This window comes from Phyllostomus hastatus, unplaced genomic scaffold, assembly GCF_019186645.2.
Source record: "Phyllostomus hastatus isolate PE091 unplaced genomic scaffold, TTU_PhHast_1.1 phas_contig_86, whole genome shotgun sequence".
Taxonomy (NCBI): domain Eukaryota; kingdom Metazoa; phylum Chordata; class Mammalia; order Chiroptera; family Phyllostomidae; genus Phyllostomus; species Phyllostomus hastatus.
In genome coordinates, this window is record NW_025333977.1 from 31,117,705 (window position 1) to 31,129,153 (window position 11,449).

Consider the following 11,449-nt stretch of genomic DNA (forward strand, 5'->3'; position numbering starts at 1 on the left):
TTCAGATGTTTTTAGTCCATAGGTGTCTTGCAGTCCAATTAAGACCTCCAATTTGCAGGTAATTTGTACTTTTGTTGTACAACAAAGCTTTGTGGTTAAGATAGTAATACTTCCTTCTTGAAACTGCCAGCCTTCTCCTACCTCCTAGAACAGCTACTAGAAAGTAAGTTGCTGCTTAGGGGACAGTTTCATAATGGAAATCCATAGTTCCTAAAACCAGAGTTTCCGAATCGTGCCCTCTCTCACCGCATCAGTAAATAGGGGGGTTGAGTTAGAAGAGAATTTGGAGATTAGCTGACACCCTCATTCTACAGATGATGAAAATGGCACACAGAAAACTTTCAAAGAACATTGGCACACAGGATGCCGATGGCATAGAAATACATTCTATTTGGTTTAAGAAATTTCATTACCCTATTTTTTGAAGGTTTGTGCCCGCAGTGATGTTCCCTATATGTCTCTATGAAAGACTTGACAGTCATCTATCGAAAGGAAAGCCATTTTCCCAGGAAGTCTGTAAACATTTTGGCAATATGGGTCCGAGTAAAAGAATAAATTAGGACATATCTACATAAATTTAATATAATGTAGGGTTCCTACATTAAGCATTTTAAGCATTACAGTTAATAGTAATAATTACCATTTATTGAGTGTCTTTTATATGTCATGTAGCACTCATCGTCACAACAATCCAGAATGTATAATGAATCCTACGTCACAAAATAAAGAGATAAGTATTGTGCCAAGAGTCACACAGCTTGTAAGTAAAAAGAGGTTCCTCCTGCCTTTAAAGCTCAGGTTCCTCCCCACCCCCCACCCCATGTGTTAACCCAAGTGCCAAAAGAGAAGGGGAAGAGTAGTTTCACCACATTTTCAAAGCATGATCAAATGTTTGTATCATGAATTTAAGTCTCGGAAGAATTTAGACAAAACATCCTTAGTTAAGTCTCTACCTGCAAGGGCTTCACCCTGGATCATGGTCCCCTCTGACTCACCACAACCACTGAATCAACAAAAGTATTTCTCTCCAACTCAATGAAAAAGGACACCCACCGGTTACCCCTCCAATCCCACTTCCAGATCAGCCTTAAAGGAATAAGGAGTAGGCATTGATTAGGAGTATCTCTCCAGACAAGTATTTGCCTTTAGTAGTATTCTCTTGCCTGCTATTATTATGTTCCTACTTGACAGTCGGAGCCTAACTTCAGGAAGTGCTTATTAAAATCCACACTTACATCAGGGAGTTAAAGAGGATTGGCTGTTCCATTTTTAGTCCCTCTAGTACTCACCTGCAGCTGAAGAAGAGAGACAATGGGCCTTCCTACAGCTCTGCTGGAAAAACAAAAGAACACAACTACATTGTTAAAGAAGTCAGATAGCTCTCTAAAATAAGGCAGCAGACGAAGTGAAGCAATAGAATAGATGGAGGTGAATTTTGTCTCTGTCACACAGTTCTGTATGTAAGTTTTTAAAAATTGTCGTTCAGTAGGCTTGTCCTGCCTTTTTCCCCATTGCTTACCCCTACCCCATACCCCCACTCTCATAGTCAATCCCCGCCATTGTCTGTGCCCATGAGTCCTCCATTCGTGTTCCTTTGCTTGCCCCTGCCGCTTCTTTATAAGGCTTGTATCAATTTCCCTGTGTAGTGCAGTACCTTGCACTCATCTTCAAATAACTTTTAAAGGAGAAATGGATGGTTCCATATAGAAGAAAGGCCTATTTGTGATAAGAAATGGCTATAATCAAAACAGTGATGACCAAAATTTGCACACTGTCAAATCTTATGAAGAACACCAGTCTACTGATAAATGAATTGCCTGGAGATGCATTTTTTATGTCTGCTTTTCTCAAACTACCACAATACACATTTTATTTTGTTGTTGTTGTTGTTGTTTAATTAGAGCTAAAATCAAATTGGGTCCAGTCAGCTTTGCAGTACACATTATGAATTCGAAGGTTTCAAACTGCTTTTAAAATCCTGATTTATCATTAATAAATGTTAAATCATGTATAACACCTTTGAAGAACTTATACAGAGGAGGTTAATTATTGTTCATAAAGTGAAGCTGGTAACTCAAGGACTTAGGAATGCTCAGGACATTAGGTAACATGTAGTAGCTATCACAGAGACAAAGGTATATGATCACCATATCTTATTTTATTTTCCTCTTTCCTAGATGCCAGAAAACTACACTTCCCAGTCCTCTCAAAAATAAGGAGGTTCGTGTGCCTACTGATGATCTATGCAATGTGTGCAGGAGTGATGCGAGTCGCTTCAGAGCTGAGGCAGTAGAATGCCTCGTGTGGTCTCTCTTCTGTTCTTTTGTTTTAGCAAACGGCCAGGTCATGGGCTGAGATGGTGAAACCTATATTAGCTGGGTCCCCTAGGTGATTCCATGGAGCAGAGCTCTCCACTAACCTGCTCAAGACAGGTATCATGGGCAAGAAATAACATGTAAAGCATTCAGAATTAATTAATTATTGTAATACCATTCAACCTACTCTGACTAACAGTACTCACCAAAAATGAGATATTTTACCCCAACTCTATTAAGGTAGAAGGGAGGGAAGTTCTAAAAACTTGGACAAACAGAGGCCTAAGACCTCTACAATATAAGAATTCAAACTAATGGCCCCTACACAAAGACGGGACCACATAAAAGTGGCCCCTTCAGACAGTGAACTAACAAAATGTGCCCCAAAGAAAAAAGATATTGAGAATGCACAGTGACCATGGCTTTGGCTCTTGGAGGAACAGAACCCGAAAAGAAAATAGGACCCTCTGAGGAGTCCCATCCACATCAAACTGCTCTCATGTCAGTTTGGGGCTGGAATTTTGACCACCTGTGCAGCCGCATAAACCTTCCCTGCTGAAAATTCAGCGAAAGTGTTCCTGAGTTGGTAATTACCTCAGACACCTGGCAGAAACAAAAGCCAATCCTTTCTGAAGGAGTCAACTGCAAAACCAGACTTTCCATCAGGTAAAGTGAAAGGCACAAAGGCATGAGGAAATAAGTCTGCATTAGTGAGACTTATGTATAACACCTTTGAAGAACTTATATAGAGGAGGTTAATTATCTTGGCGGTGAACCGGTCAGCAGACCTGTTCACTGCCAAGATACTATAGAGTAATACACCACCAACTGGAAAATACATATTTTCTTATGCAGACATGTAGTATTTTTAAGTTTCCTATGTTCTAATATAGACCACAAAACAATGTTTTTTAAATCCATGTTACATAAAACACTTTCAGAACGCAATGCAATTTTTAAAAATCAGTAACAACAGAAAACCTTACACATACATTGGTTGTTCCCTAAGTGCCAATTTAGCTGCACCATAAATTTTGGTTGGTAGTAATTTCATTTTTTTAATTTCCATTATAATTTCATTTGGTCTATCAACCAAAACTTGGGAGATGCAGCTGATGTGGCACTTGAAAGGAAATTTATTATCTAAATTCTCCTTAGAAAGGAAGAAAGACTGAAAAAGAGATAAATTGAGTATCCCACTTAGTATGTTCGAATAACAGCAGAATAAATGAAATGAAATTTAAAGAATCAAAATAAATTCAAGGAAATGAAAGGGAAGATATAGTAAAGATAACTGAAAAGCTCAATGTAATAGGGAAAAACAGAAGATTTTAAAAAAATGAACCTCAGGAGAATAAGAAGACCACTGCCACAGACTGGGAGGAAATATTTATAAAAGACATAGCTGATAAATGACTGTTATCTAAGATCCTCTTAAAACTCAACAATAAGAAAACAAACATACTGACTATATTATGATCAACAGACCTAAACAGATACCTCCCCAAAGAAGATGTACAGATGACAAATAAGCGTGTAAAAAGATGAAATCATGTGTCATCAGGGAAATGCAAACTAAATGACAATGACACACCACTACACTTCTCCAGAACGGTGAAAATGCAGAACACTGACAACACCAAATGCTGACAAGGATCAGCGGCAGGTCTCATTCATTGCTGGGGAGAATAGCACGGTCACTGTGGAAGACAGTTTGGCAGCTTGTTACAAAACTGAACAAACTTTTACCATACGATCCAGCAATCAAATTCCTTGGTATTTACTGAAATGGGTTGAAAACTTATATCCACACAAAAACCTACACACAGCTGTTTATAGCAGCTCAATTCCTAATTGCCAAAACTTGGACGCAACCAAGTTGCTTCAGTAGGTAAGTGGACAAATAAACTGTGGTACATTCAGGCAATGGAAGTTATTTAGCACTTAAAAAAAATCTATCAAGCCATTAAAAAAGTGGGAAGAAACTTAAATGCATATTACTGCATGAAAGAATCCAATCTGGAAAGGCTACATATTGTAGAATTCTAACTATGTGACATCCTGACAAGGGCAAGATGGAGACACTATGGAGAAAATATAAGCAGAGTTGGGAAGGGTTAAATAGAGAATTTTTAGAACAGTGAAATTATTCCATATGACACTGCAATGGTTGATATGTATCATAATCAAAACCCAGAGAACGTTCACCACCAAGAGTAACTACAATATCAATCTTGGAGTTTGGGCTAAAATGATGTTAGTGCAGGCCTAACAATTGTGACAGATGCACCATGTAGCAGGGATGTTATTCGTGGGGAAAGTTCTGAGTGTTCTGACTCTGTATTCATCAAGCAACCTCTCATTTCCCAAGCAGATCTGCCTATAGGAAGAGAGTATACCATTCATTCACCTAGAATTAAACTATTTCTGATTCCTGAGCATGATTTCTGGATAAATCCAAAAGGTGGCCTCTGATTATGAGTTGGCTACTCATATGCTTTGATTATGGGAAAAGAATTGTACGCCAACCTGAATGAGCCGGTTATGTTTCTCATTGAATTCATAAAATAGGCATTCTGATTTGTATGACCCTGTGCCATTGAGTTAGTGTGAGTTCCGCCTTCCAGGGCTGATCATCCTTGAGTGAATGTGCAAGCAGGAAATCCAGGTCTCCCACGGGGTCCAGATCCAGCTGTTCTGATGGTAGGTGACATTGCCACCTCACATCCATTTTCCAACCCTTTTGGTTGATTCCTGCATGGATTACATCAGTGTTCAACCAGCAATGAAAGTTAAAGGTTTCAATTTAAAACTATAGCATATAAAGCCATTCCTGAAACTCCACAAATTTTTGGAAAGTCAACTAACTCATTCTATTTTTTAAGTATATTCAAAATTGGACATGAAAAATTGCTGAACACAAACAAAAGCATGTGTACACATAAAATCATGTTTCGAAGTCAGCTTTATGAGAACATTATGATTCAAGCAAATGATTAAGAGACTGCTATACTTTCCTGCGAGGCTTTTTCTAGACTACAGGCATATCACGACTGCGCACTGACTGGTGGGTGAGCTGACTGCTTGCAGATCTACCGAGTGATGACTTCCTGTTGAGACAGTAAGTGGCCACATAAATAGCCACACAAAACCAGCTGAACCTGTTAGGACTTGAATGTGATAAGCATGTTTCTCAACAACCACAACCTACACCCTCTTTAGCTGACCTTTTTTTATCTGACTTTTTTTTAACCTGCCAACAAATAATGCCCACTCGGTGCTGCCTCTGGCCCATTAATTCTGCTTCGCTGTCTTTGAAATTTTGGACAACATGCTTCTCAAGTGATTGCAATATGAGTCAAGTAGAAAAAGAGGTTGTCAACAGTCCCAGTGAGGTCCAAAGTCTTGGCAGTAGGTTTCATGCGAGCCTGGTGCTGTCACCACATCCATCAGGCCTGGTGCACACTGTTATTATCACAACCAGCCATTCCCATTGCTATCACACAAGGAGAGTGGGAAGCTTTCTCTTCACAACTGACTTCGAGCAGCTTGATCCCTGTAACCTTGAGAAGTACAGCATGTCACAGGCGGGAACTGCCCTGTGGCTCACCTGTAGGTTCTTTCCTCCTTGAACTGCCCCCTCCCTCTCCCAAGTCTTCATTCTTTTCAAACTGGAAGACAGTCAGGAATGAGACTGTTGGAGCCTGAGGATTTGGCTACGAGCCAACAGGACAAACTGAAAGTACCACAGAGGGGAAGCAAAGGTATAATTTTGGAGTGCTGGGGAAGAGAATGCAAAATCCAGAGTCAGAGTCCCTGGGAGCCCTTGACAAGGCTCTTTGTGAATGAAAACTGATCACAAACGTCAACTAGTGATCCTTAGCAGGACCTGTTTCTGGGCTAAAATAACAAAGTAAAGTTTATCATCTTTGTTTACCTGTTCCTTTTCCTGCCCTTCTTCCCTACCCACTAATAAGGACCTTTTCTCTCCTGGTGATCAAACTGGCCCTTGATTCTGGTTGATGTTGGAATCATCCATATTATAACTCATGCAAATGACGAAGGGGCTGCTATACTTTCCTGTGACGCTATTTCTGGAGGATTTGAATATGAATGGAGGATAATATGTCAATTCAGAGAAATAAGGCTTGATTAGTGAATGTTTGCTCCTCTCAATCCAGGCTCCTTTGCTGCTTAGTCAGTCTAGAACTAGATGTCATTTTCTCACGTGTTGGTGAGAACGGCACAGACTAAGCTTATTTAAAGCTAATAACAATCATAGCCACAGCTGCTATCTATTAAGTGCCTACCTATTCCACTTACCAGATGCTTTACATAGGATATCTCATTCAGTCATCACAAAAACAATATTAAATGGATACTACTATTTCTATTTTACAGATAAAAAAACCAAAGTAAGTAATTCTAAGCAACTAAATGTTAGAGACAGTGAAGGGCTTTGAAAGCCCTTGACTTCTCAACTGCACAATATCTCAGAAAGCACAAACTTCAGTTGAGTTTTAAAATTAAAACATTAAAATTGGATTTCCAAAGTAGCAATAGCATAAAAGTATTACCTGCTCTACCCACCTACCTCAAAGGAATACTGTGAGATTCGCCAAAAATCTGGGCTTTTTTCTAAGATGAAACTATTAGAATAAATCTCTGTTTCACTCTTTTTTTAAACAATTATATTCCTATACCTGGACCACAAAGAAATTTTCAATGTCTTCTAAGAAGAAATAATACAAACAACATTTTTGACTAAAGTGCAATGAAGCTAAAATTAACAACAAAATAAAAAACCAAAAAGGAACTTCCACCTAGAAATTAAAAACACATTGTTAAATAACATAAAAATTTATGTTGAATGGAAGAAGTTAGACACTAAACTTACATACTGGATAACTTATTTATATGAAATTAACAAGCAAAACTGATCCATGGTAACAAAGATTAGAATAATGATTACCTCTGTATGTGGGCTGAGAATGGGCACAAAGTAACTTTCTGGTGGGTGAAGATAGTTTAAATCTTGATCTAAATGCTGGTTCCTTGGGTATATACATATACAGATATTCACCAGGCTGTACACTTAAAATTTGTGTATATTAATGTATGTAAATTATACTTCAATTCAAATTTTAAAATCAATTAATTCAACACATTAAAAATTAGAATAGCCCTGGCCACTGTGGCTCAGTTGGTTGGTATGTCCTGCATAACTGAAAAGATGCAGGTTCGATTCCTGGTCAGAGCACATACCCACATTTTCGGTTCAATCCTCGGTCCACTTGCAATGCACAGTCTGGACACGTGAAGGGAGGTGACCAGTCCCTGCTTCTCTCTCACATTGATGTTTCTGTCTCTCCCTTCCTCTCTCCCTTCCTCTCTATAAAAAGCCATGAAAAAATGTCATCAAGTGAGGGGAAAAATTAAAATAAAAATAATATTATTACTCTGTAGTTAGAGAAAAAGAATTTGATAACATTCATAACCTATTCATTAAAAAAAAGCCAGAAACGAGAAATAGAAAACTGGGAATAGTGAAAATTTCCACAATCTGATAAAAAGTGCAAGAAAATCGTACTGAAATTGAATACTTAACATTGAAGTGCTGAAACTTTCCACTCAGATGAGAAATGAAGCAAAGACACATGTTATTACCACTTTTACTCAACATGGTTCTGGAGACCCTAGCCAGGGCAATAAAGCACTATCATCATCTGTAAGTGGCATAATTGTGCATGGAAAAATCCAAAGTAATTTAGAGATAAGTTATTATACTTAATAAGTGAATTTAGCAAGGTCTCAATATCTGATACATCAATTTACAAATATCAATATCAATTTACAAAAATCAATTGTACTTTTATAAATAAATAAAACTATTAGAAAAATAACATTTATAATAGCATTGACTTTAAATACCTTAGAATAAATCTAATACACACAAAACCAACACAGTAAACTTTAAAATGTTATTGAAAGAAATTGTAAAGTTCCTAAATAAATAAAGAGCTATCCCTTGATCATAAATCACTAGAGTCCATGTTGTAAATACGCCAGTTCTCCCCAGAGCAAGGGACAGACTCAACATCACAACCAAAATCCCAGCGAGGATTTTTGGAGGGAGAAACAGACAAGTTTCTAAAATGTATCTTTAAAATGCAAAGAACCAAGAACATGCAAGGTAGATTGGAGGAACACACTTGGAGAACACACCACTAGCTCTCAAGCTACATCAATTAAGACACTGTAACACCAATTCAAGCTTAGGCAAATGGTCCAGTGGGACGCAAGAGGGAAGCCAGCAAAGGATCTTGGTGTGAACGCCTGACTCAGGGCAGAGGTCACATTACAGAATGGTGAGCTGAGCAGAACTGTAACAAATCATGGCAAGTCAATTGGATATCCAAAGAGAAAACTTAATCTCCCATTATACCAGAGAAAAATTGAATTCTAGGTGAACTGTAGATGAAAATATATAAGGTAAAAACAATTAAGCTTTTAGAACATGATGTAGGAAAATACCCTCATGATCTTGTCATAAGCAAAGACTTCCCAAAATGGAATTTTAAAAAGCAATAACCATAAAGGGAAAAATGATAAGTTTGACCACATAAAAATTATGAATGCCTGCTCATTAAAAACTCATTTAGAGACTTTAAAAGTTAAGATGCAGAGTAGGAGTTCATGTTTGCAATTCTCTCTGACAAAGGTTGTCACATGTATCCAGAATATCTAAAGAACCTCTTTAAATAAAAAGAGTGACACAATCCAATATAGAAACATGGCCAAAGGCTTGAACAGGCACATTACTTCTCTCTAAAAAGCTAAATCAATTTCAGCACACCCAGTGGAGTACTACACTGCTGTACAAAGGAATGTGGAGTATCTCTGTTCATTACTGTGCTACGCTCGGAGAAAGAGGGAAAGTGGAGAAGAAGTGTGCGGCATTATAAATATGTTTATGTATGTGTTATACTACCTCTGTCCTTGGTTTGACAGCATAACCACACAGAAAAGAAATAATCCTGGTAACTTTATTTATTTTTTAAAGATTTTATTTATTTATTTTCTAGAAAGGGAAGGGAGGGAGAAGGAAAGAGAGAGAGAAACATCAATGTGTGGTTGCTGGGGGTCATGGCCTGCAACCTAGGCATGTACCCTGACTGGGAATCGAACCTGCGACACTTTGGTTCGAAGCCCACACTCAATCCACTGAGCTACGCCAGCCAGGGCTAATCCTGGTAACTTTAAAATGCAGTATTTCAAACATTTATCCCTAGTGGAATATATTCTAAGGACCAAAGAAATACAAACAAAACTTGTACTGTTTTCAGTAATCATATTGTTGGTGGTAGTTTCAATGTTATTCTGACTCTGTTATGTATTTATTTTAAGATAAAGCAAATAAGTACTTATTTTAGTGCCAGAATAAAGAACATTTGTATGGAACAAAAGAATGCAGATATAAGAAGAGTTTAAGTAAAAATCCTCTAGTCCTGAATTTGAATTGGAAGTATCAGTATGAAATAATGATGTGTTGTCTCCGAAAAATACCTATTTCCGCTCTTTCTGGACCTGGTGGAACAGGAGGAACCATCATGGAAGTGGACATTCACCACGACAGAGACCAAAAGGCCCAGGGCAAGCAGCTTAAGAGCCAGGACTTCTACCTAAAGCTGTGGTCAAGCTGTACAGATGAACCAATTCTACCTTCAACCAAGTGATGCTGCAGAGGTTGTTCATGAGTCATACCCATCAGCCACCTCTGTCCCCTTCCTTTGTGATCCAGAAGATGAAGCTCCCTGGGTGGAAGGGCAAACCTGCTGTTGTTGCAGGATCTACAACTGATGACATGTAGGGCAGGAGGTGCCCAAGCTGCGGGTGTGTGCTCTTCATGTGAGCAGCTACTCAGCCAACTCCTTAAGGACAGCAGCAAGATCGTCACCTTTGAGCAGCTGGCTCTGGAATCCCCCAAGGGCTATGGCACCATCCTGCTTCCTGGTCCTTGGCCAAGGGCCCAGAGGTGCACAGGCATTTTGTCAAAGCACCAGGAACCCCTCACAGCCACACCAAACCCTACCTACCTTCCAAGGGCCAGAAGTTTGAGCACACAAGAGGCCCATGGGCCACACATAGCTACAAAAATTAACCCCATATCCTACTTTGTTATTAAAAGATTTTGCATGCAAAAAATACTTATTTTTTAGTTCTGTCCACTGAAAAGGCCTAGAAGCAATTACCAATGCAGAAGCATTAGGTACTCCTATCATCAAAATGGTAATATTTAGATGCTTCTTCCCATTAAAAAGAACAAGAGATCCTTTTAAAAAAGTGCCTGCTTTAGGGTGGGGCAGGCAATCTACAACTTGTCATACTAGAGAGTAGGAAAAATATTAGGTTTATTAGAATTTTGTCAAATAAATGCACCAGACAACTTATAAAGTTCTCCACTGGTTAAAGATACAGTAATTTAGCCCTGGCTGGCGTAGCTCAGTGGGTTGAGCACAAGCTGGGAACCATAGTGTCCCAGGTTCGATTCCCAGCTAGGGTACATTCCTGGGTTGCAGGCCATAACCCCCAGCAACCGCACATTGATGTCTTTCTCTCTCTCTCTCTCTCTCTCTCTCTCTCTCTCTCTCTCCCCCCCACCCTTCCCTCCCTAAAAATAAATAAATAAAATCTTAAAAAAAAAGATACAGTAATTTGAGCAACAATAACAATAATATCTAAAATGGGTTGAAACATAGCAAGTATGTTTAAATTTGTACGTTTATAATAATACTTTAAAATGTATTGATTACTTTTGAAAAATGTTAATGATTTAACATTATTTTGAAAATTGGTTAACACAGGGAAAGAAACATTTGTTCTGTCTTTACTATTGAACTGTACCTCAGTTTGAATAAATACTTGATAAAGAATACTTCTTTAGCCCTGGCTGGCGTAGCTCAGTGGATTGAGCACGGGCTATGAACCAAAGTGTCGCAGATTCTATTCTCAGTCAGGGCACATGCCTGGGTTGCAGGCCATGACCCCCAGCAACTGCACATTGATGTTTCTCTCTCTCTCTGTCTCTCTCCCTTTCCACTCTAAAAATAAATAAATAAAATCTTTAAAAAAAA

The 11,449-nt window shown here is 38.5% G+C and overlaps 1 pseudogene; it reads left to right on the forward strand.

Moving 5' to 3' along the window:
• The first annotated feature begins 9,925 nt into the window (after positions 1–9,925).
• On the forward strand, positions 9,926–10,476 carry LOC123826975 (annotated as a pseudogene).
• The last annotated feature ends 973 nt before the right edge of the window (positions 10,477–11,449 follow it).